Source organism: Leptodactylus fuscus, chromosome 2 (genome assembly GCF_031893055.1).
Source record: "Leptodactylus fuscus isolate aLepFus1 chromosome 2, aLepFus1.hap2, whole genome shotgun sequence".
NCBI lineage: Eukaryota > Metazoa > Chordata > Amphibia > Anura > Leptodactylidae > Leptodactylus > Leptodactylus fuscus.
The window spans coordinates 91,413,675-91,438,773 of NC_134266.1; the positions used below are offsets into that span (position 1 = coordinate 91,413,675).

Consider the following 25,099-nt stretch of genomic DNA (forward strand, 5'->3'; position numbering starts at 1 on the left):
TGAGGGTTTACAATCTATGAGGGAAGGGGGGGTAGAGACAGAAGGAGATCAGTGGTGTGGCATCAGACATCTCTTCAACTAGCTGGCATGGTTCTTATATCTGATTTCCATCAATGGTGTTTCTGATAAATGACCCAGCATGTGTCCATGTCTCTTTGTACAAACATTTCTGGTAGAATGATTTTCCTGTTCCCCCTTCTCAGGGCTTGAGTTTTATGACTGTAGTAGAAGGCGATAAAGGATGAAAGAAGTCTCTTCTTCTAGTAAAACTTTTCATTCCTTAGATGTGAGGCTGAGCAAGTCTTTTAAGCAGAATCCCTGGCCTAGTGACACTGGAGACCTCCACTAGAAATACATAGCTGTAGATCCTGGGGCTTTCCATTGACTCATTGTGCGTGTGGTTTCTTTCATTAGCAGTGTCCTTAAATTTCATACAACCCCCTTACCCTTCGCTAGCATTTTCTTGGTCAAACACTTTCAGACACTTCTCCCCAGGCCTTTTACTTTCTAAACAAGCTTTTCCTTACTATAATTGTCACACTTACTTCCCGAGCCCTATTGAAGAATGCATCTGTCTCTCCGCTTAGGCATCTCATATTCCCTCTGAGTCCATTTTAGTCTATATTGTGTGTCCTGCTCAAACTAACATATTGTATTCTGGCATGTTTGACTTGGCAGGGTGCTCCACTGGAGCTCAGCCTAGGAAACCCTTCTGCCTACACCTCTTCAGGATTCCTTTAGCCACCCAAACTTTTCTAGGATTCTGGCAAGGAAAATGCAGCTCTCAGCTATTTACAGAGTATGTGTTTTACCTAATTTTACTATTTTAGCAAACTTTGATGTTCTGGGCATATTATGAGGTGGAATAACCAGTAAGTGGTTCTCATCCTTCAGTATACATACCCGCATGCCCTGGTGGCATATATTGCAGCTAAGAACCACTGGTCTATATTACATGCTGCAAGTAGGTCTGCCTGCCCACCACATGCACCAGCGGCCATCTCCGAATTGAGCTCTTCCATCAGCACTGATGGAGGTGATTGCTGGTGCCCTGGGAGTGAGTGGGGAACTACAGCCATCACTCACCACCCTAATCCCAATTCCTCTGACATCACAGTAGACCCCAGAGCAGAGAGGAAGTGGGGAGCACTCATTGCTCTTCTAAAGTAAGCATGTGTGAGCATGTGGCCACGACAGGTGGAACCTGCATGCAGTGCAGTATGTAATATAGACCTTATTGGGTGACCATTATATGCTACGTGGGAGCATAACCTATAAGTAACTACTACTTTTGCACTAGTGGGTACATCACTTGAAAAGGTTAGGGAACACCGAATTAGACCATCTATGAAATTTCATATAAAAGGCAGTAGGCAATTCTTACTGTTGCTGCAGCGCCTGAATTTTTGCTTATAGTGTGATAAAATCTGGTACATTTGGTCATTATATTTACTAACTGAACATGCCTACATTTTTAAGTAGGCCATACCTGGACTTGTCACAAAAATACATTGATATTTATGGAATTTTTATTTATTTATTGAAATATTTCTAGAATATGTTACATCTAGTTTTACTTATAGCAGTAATAACATATATGTGTGCATAATGGTACAACCACATCCAGCACCAAATCTTAGTTTTCTTTTTTCTTTTATTACCCATCCCCCTTCTCCTGTGTGAAGTCAGCAATAGAAAGAAGCCTGATTCTCTTGCAGCTGGTTGACAGTGACGTGTATTGTGAAGCATCAAGGCCTATTGTTCTCTGTAAGATAAAGATAGATCTAAAGCTAGATCTTGATTCTTTATCTAATATGGCCAATAATGAGCTCTTATAATGTTACTATTAGTACTGTAAGGACAAAGGTTATCAGATATGAACAAATTACATTTTATTCAATTCATAAGGCTTTGGCTGTACGCTAACAATTGAGTTTCGCCCAGGAAACACTGTCTGTGTGCCGGCCATATCTCCTAGACTGAACTTGATTGTGTGAATGGCTCTCACTGTATCATGGTCCGCTGGGCCTGATTTTTTTTTTTTTTTTTCATGGATGGCACACTTGCACATTGATTTACATGTAATAATTCCCATTTGTTTTTGTTTTTTTGCTGAACATGAACTGTAAAAATTAAAATGAAGACACCTTCATTAAAGGGGTTCTCCACTTTTTACTATTGATGGCCTGTCCTTTGACTAGGCCAACAATATTACAGTTTATACCTGGGACCCACGCACATCAGCTTTAGGGCTAGTTCACACGTGAACTGCCCGCGCGGGTTTTGACACAGAGAGAGACGCGGCGAGCCGCTAGCGGAGAACAGAAGCCCGGCGGTCTCCATAGACCACCATTATAAGGGGAGGTTTTGGACGCGAAATCCGCTGTCAAAAACCTCCCCTTATACTCACGTGTGAACTAGCCCTTACTGAAACCGAGTGGCTCTCGGTAAAGTTTATATATCAAAAGCTATTCTGCCTATTCGTTGTACAAACCGTAGCAGCAGGTGTAGGTAATACAGCTCTATCCTATTGATGTATAAGAATAGGCCATCAATAGAAAAAAAACTGGATAACCCCCATTAAAGTAGCAGTTTGTGGACAACTTATTTTGTAGTCATTGCATGTGGATCAAATGGTTGAATCGCTTATCATTATTAACAATAATTCCTTCTGTCCAGATTCAGTGTAACTCCATTTATCTCTGTAAAATGTGTCACCAGTAAGTTCCTAAATAACATTTTTTCAAGAACAGAGTTACTTAGCATGGATCATACAGCTACATGGAAACATGGAACAAGGAGTCTTTTATGTTTAATGTTTTTCCTCTCCCATTTCAGAGACAGATTAAACCCTTGAAAAATGACAGCTGTTTCTACTGCTGAGATTTCCTCACTTTTTTTTTTTTTTTGTAATGAAGCAGGGAACTGAATTTGGCAGAGAGCTGAACAGTCAAAACACACCGTTTGTAATTTAAGCTATCTCCATTCCAGGCCTCTCTAGGTTTACAGACCCTTAAAGGTTGGCTGTATGTTGATGATGACTAAAAAAAAAAAAAAAATGTTGGCGTCAAATATATGCCATTGACGCTTCCTAAATGGTCACTAACATTTTGACAAAATTTTCATAAATCAGTAGTCCAAGTAGATTTAAGAAACTTTTGCAATATAAGTTATCAAAGAAAACAAATACTGATATTTCTACTACTCAGATCCTTTCCCTCTTTCCGAAACTCTTTACTTACTCTGAAATCTATGCTGAATTTGTTTTGGTCTCCCAAGACTGACTGGCAGTTCACTGAAAAATCCAATTACAGCTGTAAAGTAGGATAGAGGAGCTGTGTAAGGCCCACTTCACATCTGCGTTTGGTATTCCGCTTAGGGACCCCACGAACAGAATCCTATACGCATTAAAAAGCGGTTAGCTGAGAAACCACACGGATGACCGTGTGGTTTCCACTTTTTTTCAGTACGAATCATGCAGAGAGAAGTCCTGCAAGCAGCACTTTTCTCTCCGCATGTTTTGTGCGGAAACCACTCGCACCCCATTATAGTCTATGGGGTCCTTGTGGTTTCTTAGCTAACCACTTTTTAATGCGTATAAGTTTCCTTTTGGGGGGGTCCCCAAGTGGATTTCCCAAACGGAATACTGAATGCAGATGTGAACCGGGTTCTTAGAGAGTAGTAGAGCGGCTGCAGCAGCTAACAGTGAGTTCTCTATCTCACCCAAAGTATGTGCTTTATTCACATTAGTAATGTTAGTAATTCTTAATAGTCACCTATATGATGGTAGTGCTGATGCTTCTGAGTGAGTAAGGTTTAAGAATCATAAACTCCTGTTTTTGCCATGTACTATGTCTAGGAGACATTATAAGTTTTTACCCACTAGTTCAAGGAAGACTAAGAATTGGATATTGAACCTTCGTACAGTAGTAGAAAACATCTTGTAATAGATACTGTGGTAGTGATGCGTCTCGTGCATGCACATATGGCATATTATCCTAAAACTCATATGAAAGTTTAAAGGACATGTCCTATTACAGACACTTAGAACTTGCCTGGATTCTAAACACTGGGTTCCCCAGAGATCTGGCAAATGCAATATCCAGCAACCCCATAGAAGTGAGTGGACGTCAAACACACAAGCACACTAGAGATTTAATCACATGGAGGATGCAGGAGACTTTCAATTTTTTTTCTTTGCCAAATCTCTGGGGAACCCATTGCAAGAAGCCCCAGCAATGTGAAACTTATTTCCTATCCACAGGATAGGGGATACGAGTCTATAGTGGGAAAACCCCTTTAAATATTCTTTATTTAGACCTCTAGCACATTATGGTGTAATATTGGTTAGTTCTTGTAAATCATAGTCATGCACTTCTCATTTCTGGTCATGGAAATTAGCATCACAGACATAGAGGACATTGACACACAATCACATGTAACATGTTGGCAGTGACTCCATAGGTGCACAAAGATTATTTGTAACACTTCTGTTTCAGGTAACTCAAATATAATTGTCATAGACCGTGTACATCTATAGCTTGTTCTGTACTTGGATGTGTCTAAATACATACGGTATTTATTTCCACTTGCATATATAGCTCAAGCACATTGTGTAGTGCTGTACAAAATTTTGACATTATTCACGCCAGTCCTTTTCCAGTGGAGTCTGGAAAAGGACTTTTGCCATCTCAGACCAATAAAAGTATCAGTATGTTTGGGGTGTATGAGAAAACTGGAGTAAATCTACACTGGCGTTAGGCGGACATAGAAAACCCTTGCAGATGTTGGATTTAAAGTAGAACTCCCACAAAAATTTTAATATCTGACCCGTTAGAAAGATACTTGATGTAAATGGTAGAAAAGGTAATCTTACCGGTGGCAGTATTTGTGAGTTATCCACTGTTTTCTGGTCCTCAGCTCTGTCACATGACACAGCAATCAGCTCGTTTCTCTATTCATTCCTATAAGGGTCCATTCACACGGAGTAAACGCGCGCTCATTTTGGCAGAATACACGTGTAATGAATACACGTGTGAAAATAAGACTCCCATTGACTTCAATGACATTTTTTACACGTGTAAAAAAAAAAAAAAGTGCCAGAAAATGCAACGCATTTTTTGACGCGTTTTTTTTACACATTTAAAAGATGTCATTGAAGTCAATGGGAGTCTTATTTTTACACGTGTAGTCTGCCAAATTGAGCGCGCGTTGACTCCGTGTGAATGGACCCCAAGAGCTACAGTATGAGTCTCGCGTGAGTGAATGGAAAAACCAACTTCCTATCATTCATAACCTGCTGTGTCCGTTGGAGAGTCTACTGGTCAAATGACAGAGGGCCAGAAAAGAGTGGATCCCTTTTAAATTTAAGTCATGTGCCTATGTAATAGTCCAGAGGCTGAAAATTTTGGTGGGAATTTTACTTTAGGCTAATTCGGTTCTTCCCCCAGTGCTTTTGACAGAAAGTTAGCAGAGCTTTCTCTATGGACTTTCTACTTCAGTTATACCTTTAGGGAAACTAAAAGTTTCTGTAGTTTTTGGAAGTCACGGCTGGTCTGCAACATGTATTTTAACACAAAGTGGAGATGGGATTCGCCACGTGGGGCCCTGGCCTTAAACCCAGCAGGACCCCAATGCATCAAGAACAAAAACTAACTGTTGACCATTCAGCTAGATCTGTTTCTCCGAAAACACATACATGCGCACACGCACACACTTTTTTCTCCACATGATTAGTGAGGAAACCACACGGACCCCATTATAGTCTATGGGGTCCATGTGGTTTCTCAGCTAACCACTTTTTAATGTGTATAGTTTTTTTTTTTTTTTTTTTTTTTTTTTTTTTATGCGTACAGCTTTCCATTCGGAGGGACCCAAGCGTACTCCCCGAACGGAATACCGAACGCAGATGTGAACCAGGCCTAAACTTTAAAATTGTTTGCATGCACCCGAAAAAGCAAGGAGTCATATGCTAAAATCAGAAACTGGGGGCAGAGGAGGTAAAATGAACAAATATAACTGTAGATTGATTTAGACTGAAATCTACATCTACGCAATTCTTTGTTCTACACACACATTTCTATTCGCTGCTATATAGCCAGAACGTATAATAATTTATAGGACTGTGTATTTGTCTATAGTCAGCCGGGTAGTTTTTTTTACTAGTATCAGCGAGCGTGAATGGTTTAATCTTCTCGGTATTGTCGTCTCCCGGTCTGTATGATAATATGTGTATTCTGGGTCACTCCCACCCATTCTGCCGTTTAATAAGAAGTAAAGATGCGGCAATCTTGTTATCAGCTCTGGTACCCAGGAAGTGTAAAGGTTTCCATGGCAACCTTCTTCTGCTCTGAAGATGCTCCTCGGCTGAGACTGAGGCACAGACACCTATTTGCAATGCTGCAGTCACCTCCCATGTGAACACAACTTGCCTGGAGTACCAGAGACACGAGCTTAATTCTCCCCTCCCCCATCCAGATCCCAAAGCTCAATGAGAATAAAGGGCACGGAAAAATGTAGCCTTGGTAAATGACAAATTCATACGTAGTGTTAACTGTAAGGAAACCCAGGAAGCAAGTCATGTTAAATTGAGTATGCCATGACACAATGAAAAATATTAATTTAAAAATGTCATTTATTACATCGCATGGCACTTAATATACAAAACATGGGTAAATGTGTAATGTAAGTACAGTTGCTCTCAAAGCACAGATATAAAAATGGCTGTGCTAATGCGAACCTTTCATCATCTCCAGCACATCTAATTCTTTACATCAGGTAATAGGTGATGCTCCACTCATTCTGGCACATTTGGAATCTTTTTTTTTTTTTTTTTTTTTTCTAGCCCCCAACGTTCCTGAGTGATCAATACTGGTAGTTTTGGTGCCTGACATGCTATTTAGGCTCTGTACTGTCAGGAGGGCGGTATCAGGCAGGAGCAGACAAGGGGGTGTGATTCTGAGATCGGAGACTGGCTGCCTATGATTGGAGATATGACTGATGCCCCCTCATTACAGAGCTTAAAGGGGTTGTCCAGGAGATGTGTGTGTGTGTATATATATGTATGTATATATATATATATATATATATATATATATATATATATATATATATATATATATATATAAATTGTTAATAGGAGGCCGGGGAGGGGGAGAAACCCCACACTCTCATGTCCCTGGTGGACCGGTCCTGCTGCTCTGCCGGAGGTCCCCACCACATGTGGCCGCTGAGGCCAATCGGCGGCCTCAGCAAAGTTATCCTGGACAATCCTTTTTAGAAAGCACATCATTCACTCAACCCAACTGCTCAGGATTCCAACTGCATTGGTATACTTGTTAAGAAATGCTAAGAACGGGAATTAGTGGAGGTGGCAAAAAGTCCTCTTTAAAGGGATTCTATCATTAGAATCCCTTTTTCTATGAAGATCACATCAGAATAGTTTTTATAAAGGCTATTCTTCTCCTACCTTTATTATTTTGCTCCATGCCACCATTTCTGTGAATTTTCTTTTTTCTTCCAAATGCAAATGAGTCTTCATCAGCCGGCAGAGCCGACTGTGCATGTTCTTTTGGCCATTTTCCTGTGGCCTCTTACACAAGCGTCCGTTCAGCCACAGGAAAATGGATGATGGAGAGCATGGATGCTTTCTGAAGACACATTTGCATACAAAAGAAAATTCGCAGAAATGGCGACACGGGTCAGAATAATAAAGATCAGAGAAGAATAGCCTTTAGAAAGGTTATTCCTGTGGTCTTTTTAGAAAAAGGGATTCTAATGATAGAATCCCTTTTAAAAGGGTTTTCCTATTTAATTAGCCATATTTAAATTAGTAGCCAATAAAGTTAAACATTCTTGTATATAAATAATAAAGATTTAAAAAACTGGATCATTTTAAAGATTTTCTCAAACCATCCAAGTGGTGAAAGTCTTTTTTTTCTTGATCGTTGCTAATGGATACAACTATAAGTGCAGGAATTTTCTATGGTTTTCGGCTTGTCGGAAACTCCTGACAGTCTCAGTGTGGCGAGGTCATCTTTGGATACATGTAGTGTCCCTGCCTGATGACCTGTCATTCAGTTCCAGGTTGGCCGCTCGCTTTTGGTGGATCATCATGCCAAACGTTAGTATTTTCACCGGAGAGCTGGTCAAAATATCCAACGTAACCTATCTGTTCACACTACCGTTATTTATAGTCCATTGCTGTCATCGAACTTTAACGGTAGTAGAGTAACAGACCCAATGGTCCATTGCTCTTATCCTGTGACCCACTATCAGTCAGCCGGCGAACAAATGTTTGTGGCATTAAAACCTGAAGTGAAAATGTGAAATGTGTATGGCCATCTAAAGTGAATAAACCTCACCGTCTGTACTGTACTTCCAGTATAGGCCCCTGAACAGACTGCCCAGTGCATCACTAAAGAGCCGGCTAACCAACAGACTGTGTATGGCTATCTAAAGTGAATAAACCTCATCGCCCATACTGTACTTCCAGTATAGACCCATTGCATTACTAAAGAGCCGGCTAACCAGCACACAATATGATAGTAATGATACATGAGATAAATTGTGACCCAACTCCTGTTCACCTGAATTCACCATAACGTACTTGAAGATCAGAGTGTGCTTGTGTTTATAGTAGAATGAGGGGAGTGAGATGTTTCCAGACACTCCTGTGAAACAAAAGATATTTTGGAAATAAGAACTTTTATAGAACTCAGAAGAAAACAACTTTTTTTTTTTTTTTCAAAGGCTATGTGCCAGTAGCAGATGAGGAACTTTAGTGCATAGTTAGTCATATCACTTGCACGAGCTTGGCAACCCATTAGTTGTGTTCCATTTGCTCATGGTTGTCATTTTTAAAAAGTGTTTTATTTTTTTTTATTTTTTTTTTATTTTTTTTTAAGAAAAGTCCCGACTTTCTACCACTGGGTCATATACAAGAAAAAATATCAAATTTTCTTTTTGCTATTATTGAAACTGAAGACTAAACCATACATAATTGTCATTCTTCTGCTCAGCAGTGATGGTAATCTTGGAAGTTCATGGCAGTGTTAGAAACCTTGGAAGTCATTTTGAAACATTGGGTTGGATACACCTTTAGACGGAGACCACATCTTACAAAAAAGCCATGGTTTTTGTTGCAGAATGCTGTGTATTTTATTTCCCCCCCCACTAAAGCCACAATTGGCTTCAAAGGGAATGGGAAATATAATTTTCTCTTTTGCTAAATCCATTCCTACCTCCTTTGACCATAAAAAGCTGCAGCAAAAGATACTAGACACAGTCTGTCACTAGAACCCAACATATCAACCTTCTCCTTTCAGATGAGTTGGGGGTCAGTGGTTAAACCCTTGTGAATTGCAGCCTCCATTGGCAAGATTCTGCGATTATCAATATGTTAATGAGCTCTTTGTAGCAAGGGGGGAATTGCCATTGCTCCAGAAAAGTCATCCGCTCCAACACCCTAACCCTATGTGGGTTCTGTTGACAGACTTTCTTTAGAGGGTTTTTTTTGTTTGAAGACCATTTGCAGTTATCTGTGAGGCATACTTCAGCAGAGGTTTAGGCTATATAGGGATGGAAGATGATAAACCTTGTAATATACTATACTATGCCATATTCTCCTGACAGTGAATAAATCTGTACAATAGAACTTTATGGGAGAGGGGGAGGGAAAGGAGAATCAGAGAGGCATCTGAGAAACAGATCTATAGAGAAACAGTTTTCCCAACATAGATGAGATTTCAGGAATTACTATGTAGCATTTTCACAGAAATTACAAATTTTAATTATGTAGACTGCCTCATATCTCTCTCATTCCATAGGCTTCATTGTAAACTGAACTTCTTGTGTACAGGGTACAGGCCAAAATCGCTTAGGGAGGCGGTAAAGCTATGAGTACTAGTTAAAGACACAAGCACTTGCCTGTGTGCACATAGTAGTTGTGATCAGTGCTGGGTACACATATCTAGCTGAAAGGGCAAGAGAGGTGCTGTGTTCAGTACTGCCATGAAGGGGCTTTGATGGCTCCGTGTAACCTATAGGCCATCAGTGGCAAATCCTTGAAAATTCTTTAAGGCCGGGGCCCCACAGGCCAGAAACGCCGTGATTTGCCCGTGGTGGAAAAATCGCAGTGTTTTACAGTATCTGCAAAATGGATGGGGTTCATGTGAATCTCACGTCCACTTTGTGGGAAAAACTGCGCGTACACGCTGCAACTTCCAAAAACAGCACAGTTTTGGAAATTGCACCATGTTAACTATATCTACCTAAACGACGGTGGCTTTCCCTTCAATCCAATGGTAACAGAATGTCCGCGTAGGAAAACTCTCTGAACTTTCTGTTCAAAGCAATGCGGAAAGAACCGCTTTAGCGTGACGTTTCTGGACCGTGGGGCCTTAGCCTAAAGAGGACTTTCACTACTTCCATCAATTCAAGTTCTTAACATCTGTGAATAGGGGCTTCTCCACTGCTTCTAGTGTAGTTGGAATTTTTTTCTCTAGCCCTCACCATTCCCGAGCAATGACTGCAGATAGTTTTGTAGACTGATGTGCTATTTAGGCTGTGTGATGTCATATGGGCAGTGTCAGGCAGGAGGACATGATTCAGAGCTCCAATCAGTGTCGGAGCACAGAATCGCAACTATTGTCTGCTCTGCCTGACAACAGCATAGAGTCTAAATAGCATATTGAGGGACTAACGTTAACAGCATTGATTGCTCAGGAACAGCTGGAGCTAGAGAAAAATTCCAATTTTTGTCAAAAATCAGTGTACTTGCTGGAAGTGGTGAAAGGTCCTCTTTACAGAAGTACTCCCATCTTAAGAAGTTAGGAATAATGGATGACTTGCAGGTCAGACCACTGAAACCACCAACAATCCAAAGAGCAGGGACTTTAAGTAGTTCTAAATAGAGCAGTGCTGTGTGTAGATGCTCTCTGTACTTTGGGTCTCTCCAGCATTCCCATTGTAATGAAGGTAGCAGTGTGCATCCATCCCACCACTCCATGTAGAATAAGGAATAAAACTCCTCCAGTCTTCTGATCGGTAGGGGTGGCTTCCTCTCCACTCTGCTTGAAAAATACATGTAAACTCAGCTGAACCGAACACTTATGTGCATGGGATGGGGGGTCAGGAGTTCAGTCAACAGCTAATAAACTTGTATGGGCACCTTGTTAAACCAAATTTCTTAAAGTCCTATGTGTGTGTTATGTGCGTATATGTAGCCAAATCTGATATCTGTCTCCTGATATGCTTTTTGTATCAGGTTAAATTGTGTACTGTCTCGTCAGAGCTTTTCTATCCATGTACTGTATATAGGTATATGTATATTAGAATATCAAATATTAATTTATATAATTTGAATCATTCCATGATATGACGTTAATCTGGTTATTTACATTGAGAGGGTGACAAGGATCCTGACCATGTCCTGCTTACGCAGCTGTCAGGTTTTTTTTTATTTTTTACAGTATATCGTGGGGAATAAACAAGTAGCTGTGTAAGCATGCTAAGTACACTATTCCAGTCTCTCAATGTAATCAGGAACAGCAAGCAGAGATCTTAACATGGTGTTTCTTTGTTTTTTTCCTTTTATATAGCCGTGGACAATTGTTTGTGTGTGTATATATATGTATGTATGTATATATATATATATATATATATATATATAATATATATATATATATATATATATATATATTACACTATATAAATTATATCCCTCTTTTGTTTTGTCACTGCTTATCTTTATCTTTTTGTCCCCCATGGTCTTATTCCCTATTTTGCCTGCAACCTACTTGCTTTAGATCATGATCACTTGCCTTGATTCTGTTTCTGACTGTTCAGAGTGGCAGCAGATGGTGATGGGGAAGTGACCATGTGCCAGACACCGCAGCGCCCACACCCCACCTTTCTCTTCATTCTTAATCCGTTCTCTTCCTCACTGTCATATAGCTCAGCACGAGCTGCAGCCATATCCTACACCCCCCTCCGTCTCCCTCTGCTGCCTGTAAGGAAATGACACGGTTGGAAATAACATTTATAACATTTTGTGTGCAGCTCTTCGAAATCCTGTTTGAGGAAATGAACCATATGATACCAACTTTAGAGTTGTAACTACTGGCGAGAGAAAATAACAAAAGCACTGCTTTCATGTTGAATCATTTGGTGGCCATTACAGCATTAACCACTTAACAATGGAAGTAATGGCAACCCCCTATTGCCTGCATTATTATGGTGGATTTTATAGGTATGGAATGTTTAAAGCTCATTTTGGCCTTTGGTAAGAATCTCTAGTTCTCCAGCCCTGGATTTTGTGGTAAAACATTTGTATAACCTAGTAAATGCCGCAGGTTCATTATGCCATCTATTCTTACCCTCTGGCTGTTTGCATAGCTTTACCCTTATTCTGTATTTGGTAGCTGGTATGACGCCCTCAATAAATAGCAAAGTGTAGGGTTTACAGGACTCTCCCCTGCTATAGCCATGCCAAGCAGATACTTGGGAAGAGTTTTTATTTCCTCGCTTATCTACCTCCACAAACAGCAACTTATATGGGGCTCAAAAGCAAGTTGACTCTTATCTAATGGTGGTATTGGCTTTATAAGCTACAAAGTGCTGACAAACTACAAATTGTAAAGTGATCCAATGATGTGTGACTGTTAGAACTGCATATTGCTATTCGGTGACTGGATTAGACAAAAATATGGACAATGTGCCCCCAGTTTACAAAATACCTCATTGATCCATGTATTATGGGGCATTCATCAAAATGTCCACTGCCCCTTGCATATAAGATAAGATAATCCTTTAATAGTCCCACAGTGGGGAAATTTCAGTATGTTACAGCAGCATAGTAATACAGATACAGGATAATACACAGTAATATATTACGGAAGTAGAAACACATATGCTAAGAAGAGAAGCTATACTAGGAGTCCATAGTAGCTAGGAACAGACGAAGAAAGAAGACTTCATAATCATAATCATTAGTTTTCTGTACAGCGTGATCTTCGCTTGGTCTGATGTAGATTATGTAGCCTGATCGTGGTTGGAAGGAAAGACTTGTGATAGCACCTCTTCTCACACTTGGGGTGAAGCAGACGGTCACTTACAGTGCTGCCAAGTGCCATCAAGGTCCCATACATGGGGTGGGATTTATTCTCCCGCATGGAGCTCACCATGGACAGTATCCTTCTGTCACCCACCACCTGTACTGGGTCCAAGGGGCTCCCCAGGACAGAGCTGGCCCTTCTAATCAGCCTGTCAAGTCTATTTCTGTCCCTGGTTGATATACTGCTCCCCCAGCAGGCCACACCGAAAAAGATGGCTAAGGCAACCACAGAGTTGAAAAAGGCCCTAAGAGGTAACCCCTGACTCTAAAGGCCCTCAGCCTCCTGAGCCGGTAGAGTCTGCTGTGGCCCTTTCTGTACAGCGCCTCCAGGTGATCAGCCCAGTCTAGTTTATTATTGAGGAGCACGCCTAGATACTTATAGGTCCTGACTATCTCAATACATGTTCCTTGGATCTCCACCGGGGTCGGAGCACCTCTCTGTTTGCTAAAGTCCACCACCATCTCCTTGGTCTTCCCAGCATTAATCCTGAGCTGGTTCTGCTGGCACCATTCAACAAAATCCCGGTTTAAGTCTCTGTATTCCCTATCGTCGCCATCAGTGATAAGGCCTACTGTAGCAGAGTCATCGGAGTACTTCTGTAAGTAACAGCTGGATGAGTTGTGCCTAAAGTCAGCAGTGTACAGTGTGAAGGGAAATAGGACAGAAGCTACAAAATGGCCTTTCTGTGGGTTGCGTACAAGCTATAACTGGGCATCTGGGGTTGTGGGCAAATCTGAAGCAACCACCATGTCCCTCGCAAGGGAGGAATAAGTTGGGGGTTGGGCCCAGAATCAATAGAAAACACGTGTTGGGATCAAATCTCTGGCTGCCTAGACTTTGTCTCTAGGGCATCTCTATTTGTCCTATCAATAATGTAATGAGCTGGGATAAGGGATTGGAAACTGTGTTAGATCAGTGTTACTCAAACTATTGTTCTACCAAGAGCCATGACATTCCCAATAATGTACATTCGGCTTGGACAAACAAGAATGTTCTGAATAGGGAGGTTGGCAGATTAGAAGTTGCTTATCTTCTAGGGAGGGTACAAAATCCATCAGCCTGTCAGATCCAGGGTTTCCCCAACAGCAAAATTTTGAAGATCTCATCGACCATAGTGAAATTCTGAGAACTGGCATCAAAACTCAAATGTATATGAACACGCTTAAGGTTAATTTAATGTCAGGTTGTTGATCTTGGTTCATGTCCCAGGGGTAGCATGTAATGTCACCTATATGATGCATTATGCGCTGGCTGCTTTTGCTCATTTTAATGCAAATATATGGTATCTGAATATTAAGCTTTTCCTGATTCCTGCACTATCAATCCTTTACCCATTACAAGTTAGAGTCCTGCAATGAGGTTAATAAGACAAGGCCTCTTTGAGTGAATGAAATGGTGAAGTTAGCAGAGCTTTGGCTAATTGTTTTATGGGTCATTTCCTGCTGATGAGTCTCTAGGGAGACCCAGGGAATCCTCCCTTCTGGCATAAAGTCCCTGGGTAGTGGAGGAGAGGTCACTGCTGTCACCTTGCAGCAAGCCTCTGCTGTTCACAGGGCCAGAGATGCACAGGGTAGGCGGAATGTCTGTCATCTCAAGCACATGGACAATATGTGTTCCGCCATTTAAATCTACCCACCCAAGTGTTAATTTCTATCTTTCTGGTTTAATTACTCTCCAGTGACTAATAAAACTGATTATTATGGAAATAACAGCTTTTCTATGTAAATGGGGAAGAAAAATGGCTTGTTGTCCTAACCCCAAGGAACAAAAAAGGATTCCTACTGATAGGAATGCGTGTCTGGAATACATGTGGCTGCTATTGAAGTGAACAGAATTTCAATGTAGAAGATTTTTATCCTTACAACCACCAAAGTGGTGCAGAGCTTGATATCCAGATATCCGTATGATCTATATAACTCTATCATAATTGAATTTTTCATGCAATCATATGAGTGCAATGACTAGAAAAAGGTGTTTTGATTCAGTTTAAGAGGTTTAGTTTATTAGTGGTATTCGCCATGAAATACTAATTCTGAACCATCTTTTCATATACTTTGTGTTGTGCCATTCCTTTGTTATTCCTCCTAGAAATTTTTATGTAAACGGACAACTGGGTGTTATTTGGGGGCGAGGGGTGTCACTGTATATTGTCCAGTCAGTGCTACCAGGCCAGACTGTAATAATCTATACCCCTTTGACAAGAGGAATCCTGAATGCTTAGTTTGGTGAAAAGATATCATTATAACATTAGATTGTGTTGCAGGAAGTCACATATGGACTATAAAGGGGGTTCAGTAGTAGCAGTTACTGAGCTCTGGAGCCGAACGTCTGATGCACACAACCGGTGTGCTAGTTGTATTGCACATGAGTCCCATTATTCTAAAAGGCAAAATGTAACCCTGCTACAGACTTTGCATTGGGACTCGGGCTTCAAGTTACATCTGTAGGACTGTGTGAACAATCTTTATGAAACATATAAACGCCTTTTGTTCTTGGAGAGATAAGTCACCACCCAAGGTGACTGTTTCTTCTTCATTTGGGAAAGGGCTGTCCTATACACATGCACACTTAGCTTGGCCAATGAGTTTGGACACGGTACCTTCTAATACAGGATTGCTGTGAAACTACGGCTCCCAACATGATCCATTTACTTCCATGAGCGTTTCAAGAACAGCAGGGCAAGTATGCATGCTTTGAGTTGTAATTTTACAACAGCTGGAGTGCTGAAGGTTGCCTTCCCCTGTTCTAATGTGTATGGGTTGCTTAAGGGCTAGTTCACACAGTTTTTTGGCAGCGGATTTTGACGTGGAATCCGCCTCAAAATCTGTCTGCCAAAACGACTCCCATTGTCTTCAATAGGAGCCGCTCACTTCATTATTCTGCTAACTAGTAGTGGAAAAAAGAAGTGAGACGACCCTTCTTGCCAGGGATTCCGCAACTGACTCGTCCACGGTGCGTAACTCCCTCCCGATTAGGCCCTAATCCGGAGCAGAATGCCGCGACGGGATACCGGTGAACTGCATCAGCATTCTGTTGCGACTAGCCATGCGGTATATTCACACGCGGAATCCATTTTCCGCCATGTGGCCATACCCTTACTCTTCTCTCACCATTCAGAAATCTCGTGAAGCTGCATGGGCACCTTCAATTGCCTGAGAGGATGGGTAGCATTCTGAAACGTAAAAGGTTTGGCCACATTCGGGCCAATAATAAGAGACAAATGTTATTGTTTGTTTAATAAAAAGTTATACAATTTTTCAGTATACTTTCTGTATCAATTCCTCGTGGTTTTCTAGATCTCTGCTTGCTGTCATTCATTCTGCTTACTCCTGGTGGATAAAATTGTCCATGGTCTTGTGACTTGCAGTCCATATCACACAAAATGACACAAAAAGAAAACATGGATGGCATCTCATAAAATGGAGTTAGTTGTTCCTAAGCGTAGCGCAGATGGGCAAAAAGTGACAGTTTAGCAACAACAATTGTTTTGGATTAGTTCCACTTTACATTCCACATGTCATGCTGGTGGAAATTCCTGTTATTTTATGAGTTGAGATCAGTTGAGCTTTTCCACTTTCATCTTCTCAGAGAAGATCCCAATAATTGCCCCGCTCTCTGTATATAATAAAGAATGCATGGTGCAACAGGTGGTATATAAAGCTTTTATGTATCTCACATATAGAATATTAAACGAGGACTCAAGGACGTGACGGAGATGTCTATTGACATATTATATGATTCCGTAGTCCTGGACATGCAAAGTGTTTAATTCTGCCTCTTTAGATTTTCTTTGATGATTTTCTATAAAGGCTAGCAAGGGTTAATATGGAAAAAGAATTTGCCTCTTTGGTGTATGAGACAGTGGGAAGGGGATGGGGTCTGCCGCCTTGTAATTACAGGCTGTGCGGAGACGTCTGCTTTGTGAAATTAGCCTCGAAAGGGTTGTAGGAACTACAATTTATTTATTTTTGTCTAAATTTAGAAATGTTCTGTATGTGGGATAACCGTTCAGGATGTAAAATGTGTGACTTTATAATTAGGAATGGATACAGTTGGCCATACAAAGTAGTTTTTGACAGCCTTTGTGTGGCCATTTGAGTGATGGTGGGATTGTTTTTGTGAATGATCAGCTATTTAAAGGGATTCTACCATTAAAACCTTTTTTTGTGGATAAGATGTCGGAATAGCCTTTAGAAAGGCTATTCGTCTCTTACCTTTAGACGTGGTCTCTGCTGCGCCGTTCCTTAAAAATACCAGTTTTTTTACCAGTATGCAAATGAGTTCTCTCGCAGTGTTGGGGGCGGGCCCCAGCGCTCAAACAGCAATGGGGGCGTCCCCACTGCTGCCAGAGAAGTGTCTCCAGCGCCGCCGCCTCCTTCGTCTGCAGCAGGCTCGTAACTTCTAGGCCTTGGACAGAGCACCCGAAGAAGACATTGAAGATGACGCTGTGGACGAAGAAGGAGGCGGCGCTGGAGACTCTTCTCTGGCAGCGGTGGGGCCGCCCCCATCGCTGCAAGAGAACTCATTTGCGTACCGGCTATTCCGACATCTTATCCACAAAAAAAGGTTTTAATGGTAGAATCCCTTTAAGAAAAAAAACTCAGTGAGTCTGCATAAATCGCCGATCATGACACTCTAATTTTAGCTGACTCTTTGTAACTGATGGTCAGCCAGAATTGGCCATTTTGGCCAACAAATGTCCAGCTTTACATTTCCATTATTCATTGCTGTGTGTTGTCCATGTTCTCCACACTGAGCCTACAGTCCTCCTAATTTTAGCATGGATGTGTTTCCATGGTTTTTCATGGACCCATAGATTTTGAAAGACTTATTTGTGCCACAGAATGGACCAAAATGGGAATGTCTCTGTTTGCCCAAATAGGTTTGTCCTCATGAGTTTGTGGTCACCATAAATTCATCTATTTTGTGCACTTATGCTGGTAGGATGGAACTGAAATGTAGAAATGCTATACTTCCTTATTTTGGAGAAATAAAAAGGATTATACTTGTTCCTATCCTCCCATCTCAATATGAGCCTGATGTCATACTGAAACCAGAGGGAGCACTGACTTACCACTTATAGAACATGAAATCTTCAGCTATATTGTCTTTCTACAACCGGGGAAGGAAAGGTAAAGGACAGGTTAGAACAATACAGTAATTTGACATGTCGCCTTATTAAGGTGGTGTGAGGAGGGTTCCCGCTGTTGTTCATTCATCGCTTTTAGGTTTTGTATCTAATCCATGACTAGTCAGAAGGTAGTCATGTAGTTACCGGTATGTTTTCCAAATGTGGTGTGCAGTACTTTGTGTGGATGTGTATATATGTATGTATATAATTATATATATTTTCCTTGGTTCACCAGTATGGTGTTTTCTTACCCTTGGCATCCTGCATGGGTAAATACCATGTCCTTGGTAATCTGGTGATCAGTACAGAAAAATACAGCATCAGCTACTGATGGAAAAGATTTGCTTTGAGCTGTAGATTGGAAGGAGCAATCCACTAAATTAAAGAACCCAGGTAATTATAATGTGGGGAATTAGAGAACAGATCAAATTACACCTATAATTGCTTTTTAATTAGAATTTGTGCTATCTATCGGTGAATGGAGGGCAATAACGCATTATACAGTAATTTCCTGTATAATAGAATAAATGCGGGTTCTGTGGTGGAGTCACATAGGATCTACATTTCCCCTGTTACACGTACTGCTCCGATTATTACTGGAAATTGAGAAGAATGGTTAGGTCTGCCTAAATGTCATAGACTAGTTGGAGCACACTGCCATGTCAGATTTCATATATCGTCTTTGGCTTGGTGTTTCGCCAACTGCAGAAAGGCCTATATAGGGGCTGCTAGTGACAAACTTTGACATGCAGCGCTTTGCTTACATTTTATTCAGCCAAAATGTGCCTCTAGTTCGATCTGTTAAATTGAATAGAACCTATAACAATAATACTAGTCACATTGCTATAATAAATAGTAATAACAATGATATATGCAAAGTAACTATTTTAGGGATATAAAGAAAATACATTGTAATGGAGCTGGAGACTGAAAATGTTCCAATAAATCCATATAATCTTCATGTAATACCATTTTTTGTTTTTCGTGAATAATTAATAGGAATCTCTGAAGTTGATTCAGACAGTACAGTTGAGACTTACAGTAACCCTTTCCTGAAAACTCATGTTCTGTTATTCTATATAATTATATTGCAGTGCAATGAAAGTTGGGCGAAAATAATATTTTGGAACGGTAAACGATAAAATAGTGAGTCTTTGCAATGTTGCTAAATTTCTAGATGGAAGTGTGTATTCTATTTACTGTCTCAACCTTGCACGAAACATAAAGCTGCAAAGAGCTTCATAATGTGGCACAAAAAAGGTTCAGTCTACGGTATGTGACCATATACCACCAGTGATCCCTAAGGTTTTGAAGGGTATAAATAAAGGGACTGAGTTATTTACTCTGCACTGCCCCAGGCACTGGCCAAGAACTGCATCTCCCCTCTGTTCAATTGAGTAGATTCTATGGCAGTATACAGCATAAAATTAAGATGGCTCTACTTTACTCTAGCATTGTAACACCTTCGTTGGTAAGGGTCTGAGTACTTGGACCACCACAGTAAGCAAATGATGGCATTATCCATAGATATGTTGTCACTTATTCTGGCCAGAATACCCCTTTAATTTATCAGTAACAATAAAAATTTAGATGACTGAAGCCCGAATCCAGTTTAATTATAAATGGCTTCCTAGAAATACTAGAAAAGTTAGTAGAACAACAAGATCATAAATTAATGGTTGAAAAAATGTGCCATAAAATAATTTCCAAATCTCCAACCGTGTACACCCATGGTATATATTGATCTGAGACATGGATGTTTGTTCTGGGGAATGGACGCGGTTTGTCTGCTGGAGCTCTCATGCAGGAAGTGTTTATCATTGTGTTAAAGTCTCTTATCCCAGACGCCCCTTGACAATGAGCCAATACAGATAAAAACATGTTAGCCTCCATGAAATGGAGTGGAATAGACTGTAACAATGAATCTCGCCTTTTTAGGATCCGGCCTTCAGTACTATGTGTAGGATATCCTTCATTTTGGTTTGGTAACCACTTCTGTACAAATCTTCTGCAAGGTTTGTGCATTAGTCTAAAAGTATCAATGTTATTAATAGCTCCACATGATCTTGGCAAGAACGCCACACAGGAACTACTCTTTCTCTTTATTCTCTTAGTCATGATGTCTTTTTACCAAATCCCACATCATGTGGTTTCTTGTAGGACTGAGTGTTTTGGCTTATAGTTTTAGTTTTTGTTGGTAAGCAAAAATTACAGGATAGCCAACAGACCATCTTTCACCCAAGTCTTGCAGCATATGTATTGTGGCTGCTTTATATTAGTGCTAGAAGTCTAAGGTCTCCGACATTGGCCACAACATCATAAAGTTCCCCATGGTGCAAGAAAAAACTCAAATTTCCAAAAATTATACCTGCAGCCCATTGTGCCAATGGCAGATCTAGATCCCTGCTGAAATTACATTGAGAAAATTCCTTTACAAATCACAGGGAACTTCAGTAGGTCACACAAATCAAATCACCCATTTGGCAATCTTGCAATATGTTGCGTATCAAAGCATTTCCCCCCCCCCTTTATAGAATTCATTTTCTATGTGTAGGATGAGAGATTGACATAAAATTGTATGTATGCTCAGTGGGCTATACCTCTTGCTTTGTGGCAGTAGGGTCCAGGCTTTACATTCGACAAACTGCAACATCTTCAGTAGTTTGTTTTTGGTTTTCACTGTATACATGGGTCTTCTCCAACCCTCATAAAAATGTGAATATGTTAAGAAGGCTTCCCCCTGAAATTGTCCCCAGTTTGTGTACATATGTGCATATGGTGTGCGGCTTTGGGCATAAGTGGATTAGACTATTTCTGTTACATCACAGTCTCTTTCACCGGCTTTTCACCCTTTTTTTTTTTTTTGTCGTGATTCATATTTGAAAATGAAATCACAGTAAGCTATTGCTGAAGGTCGGCTCAATGTGATGTTATACCATTATAGTCTATGGGGTCTGCAGGCATATACATACATATATATATTTTATTTATTTATTTTACTTTAGACTCCCCATGTGAACACGAAGGATAGAAACCGAGCGCTAATGTGAACCTAGCCTATGGGCTCATGTAGTGCAGAAAAGACCATGCGTTTGAAGAGTGACATTTCCATAGGTATAATTGACATGCTGCAATTTTCAAAACGCAGGCATTTTTAGCAGCTGTTCGGCTGCAAATTTATTTTATTTTTTTCTACAATGTGTGGATTCAAATCCCATCCAATTTGCTAGCAATGTAAAGCACAGCATTTTTTGCCCCACTATATTTCCGCCGTAGCCAAATCGCTGTGTTTTCACAACACTGGGCCGCGACCTAAAGAGACTTTCCCTTGAAAACAACCATATTGAAATTTGCAGACCGCTAAAAGTTAAGTTTTGCTAATATACATAATTTAAGTATTTTTCTAAATTTGAAATGTTTTCTTTAACATCTTCGTATTGACAGTCTTTTGTTTTTATTGGTTATCAATGGATCTGACCATGAAAGCAGGAACTTTCTATACTCTAGTACTTGTCAGAAACCCAGGCAAGATGCCATTTGTATGGACATTTTATCAGTCATGGACATAGGGAGATGATAACCCGGCCACAAATAAAGAAATCATGAAAGTGCCAAGCCATAGAAAGTTTTTGCATTCATGGTCTTATCCATTAGCAACTGATCAAGAAAAAGGTGTTCCTAGAAAAATGTCTAACTTGTTACCGTAATTGTCTACAAATTTTAATTATGTTTAGGTTTGTGGGAAAACTCCTCTTAGGGGGAATTCACACGGAGTAAAGTGGAGCGCGATCTGGCACATATACGGCATGTCAGTTTGCACGCTCAAAAAGATCCCATTGATTTCAATGGGAGTTACGAGCGTATACGCCGCGTAATTTTGTGCCTGTAAGGTGGCTTCCTTAATTTCCTTCACAAGAACATTGCATGGGTAATAAAACAAATCAAAATTAGTCTTGGGGTGAGAGGTCATAGGTCATTAATGTGTGAGTAGATTATGGTATACTCATGTGTTATATATACTTCTACATCTTGACAGTATGATGCAGCCGGGCACAGGACCAGCCAGTTACATAAATTATACGGTATTTTTGGATTTTGGTCACAGGAATTCCTTTCATTGTGTACAAGCCGTACACATTGTTTATCCTAAACAAGCCTAAATGTCAGTAGCTTAATGTGATGTTTTTACGGATGCTTGTGACTATACTGCCATGAACATGTGTTTTCAGTTTCCGTAGGATGCCAATGCGTTAACAGAACGCTATAGTCGCTATAACAAATCTGCTTAATGATAGTGTATTAATATTTGTCGGCAATGTCTTAAGCACATCAGGAGTTAAAGTCTGTGCCCTGACTTCTAAGGGCACATGGGATGACTGTCTGTTGCCCGGGGTATTGTGGGCTGTCAGGAATCCAGGCATTGTGGGCTCGGCACAGCTGAACAAAGCAGTATTGAGCCCCACTATGCTCTGCTGCATTGAAATCTGAGTGGGTCAGGAAATTCCTGACATTGCTGTGGGAACACTCGGAGACCCAATGCTACTGCTAAAGTGAGTGTGCCGCAGACAATATGCAGCCATTCCACCTAGAAAAATGAAAAGATGGGTTTTACACTAAAGGTTTCCACCCAGAGCAATGTTGGGCCGCGACGATTGTATCAAACAATATAGTGTTGAGCTTTAAATGTTTCACAAAATCCCATCCTCTATATCTTCTACTGTTTTACAAGGATGATATCTCTCGCCTTCTCTTAGGATATGTTCTTTGTTACATGGATCCGTATTATCCTTGTACCTTTAATAGCTTGTTAAAATTCCAGTAGCCATTGTTTGTAGAAATTGTGTGCTGTGGCCTAACTAACTCTTTTAGGCTACCATGTCCTGCCCATCCCTGATCATAGGACAAAGAGTCGATTCGTAGCTTTTTCATTGGCACCTGGGTTAGAAACAAGGCTCTCTCTATCATGCTCATGTCTCATGACAGCAAACTGCGTCATCTTGAGCTACAATATTTAGGTCAGGATGGAAAATAGACATCATTTGAAGATGTAGCTGGTTTCTCAAGAGAATTGCAGTCTCCTCACTTCTGAGAGATACCTGGACACACATGACCACATTTCTTTTTATATTGCTTTGGAATCACTTTATATATTTCATTATTCTTCACCTGAAATATTGCCAATATCTACTTGCTACCTATAATTTACTTCTGTTGCTTTCCATACCTGCTCCTCACTGCTATTTTTCCCTTGCGGCTCCTGAATCAAAGGTGACAGCAGCCTTGAGCAGAGGGCTTTGGCGAGAGAACTATGCAAATAACCACCAACAGCAAGATACATAGCAAGAAGAATTTGACTCTTTTTGGAACCATCAAAAGTACAGAATATATTTAGACTCAGCACCTTTATACATAGAAGCCTTAGGGAATGGGAATTTGGAATTTTTGACTTGTGTGCATAAATGCTTGTCCCATTGCTGTATCTGTCCACTTTTGTCTAAACTAGTTGATCAAAACTAGTTACATTTGCAGTTCTGGAGCCTGGAAAAGCTGGGCAGGAGTTATAATAGTGGCCATATCTTTTGTCACTCAGCTTTCTCAGTAGTAGATATAACTAACACTGGTGGTTATTTCTCCAAGGCAAGTGTTTGATTTTTGTTTTTGTTTTTTGTTTTTTCCTGTACCCCCTACACAGGAAAAATAGGGTCTAGGGAAAGACTGATTACTCAAAAAACACACAAAAAAAATCCCTATTAAAATTTAACCTTTAATAATTACTTATTAAAACGCAAATCCCCTTAATAAAATAGCTGGTGGTGTGAAGGGGCCAAGGAGTTACAGATGCACAAAAGAGCTATATGGGGGGTGCATGAAAAGTGGGACCAATCCCTCAAGACATTTCATATAGTCTCCACTATCCCTGTACAGAATGCATTACCCCTATGTTACTATTGAACAGCTCCAATGATAACTCCTGCCCTTACAGACACTATGTTTCAATGTAAAAGATATAGATACATGGGTAAGTAGTCAGTGAGTTAGGTCCTCTAGCCTCAGCTAATACTACCCTGTCCCGTCAATCCGTAAGGACAGGGCTGCCAGACGTGTACACCCTCACTCAGTGGTACCCTCTACACTAATGATTCAACCTCAACGCGTTTCACTACATCGTTCATCAGGATGTAAGTATGTAATCGGATAGATGTGCGGTAAAAACCTATTTTATTAAGCTATTTTATTAAGGAGATTTGCGTTTTAATAAGTAATTATTAAAGGTTAAATTTTAATAGGGAATTTTTTTGTGTTTATTTATATAGCGCCAACATATTCCGCAGCGCTGTACAATTTGTAGGGTTCAAATACAGACAGAAAGATACATTACAAAGAAAGTCATTTCACACAATGGGACTGAGGGCCCTGTTCGCAAGAGCTTACAATCTATGAGGTAGAGGGGGTGACACAAGAGGTAGCAGGGGCGGTATTGCTTATGCAGAGGTCAGACACTTTTGTAATAGAGATTACTGTATTACACAAACAGGCGGTGAATTTCAATTCTCCTTGTCTCCAAAAACCTGAAGTGTTACAGTTGTCACACTTCTATTACCGAGTAATGACCACAGTCATCTCCTCACCATTTACAGGGCAGGATTGGAATAGAAGGTAACACTTGATGCTCACCTCCTCCCCATCCATGTATCAGGACCTCTGCACGCGCCAAGCTATTGATGATGCTCCATCCAGTTCTATGAGACTGCAGGAGAGCTCTATGGCCCTATTACCCTAGAAATGTAGAGCAGTGGCCATATATACCACCCTTCTGAATTCACATGGGAACTCAAAAAGCCTTGTGATCCCT

General features: G+C 40.5%; 1 protein-coding gene across 2 annotated transcripts in view; it reads left to right on the forward strand.

Annotated features, from left to right (window-relative positions):
• Nucleotides 1-25,099, forward strand: part of SRGAP2 (SLIT-ROBO Rho GTPase activating protein 2) — a 97,798-nt gene that overhangs the window by 18,390 nt on the left and 54,309 nt on the right. The gene's annotated exons all lie outside the window — the stretch shown is intronic.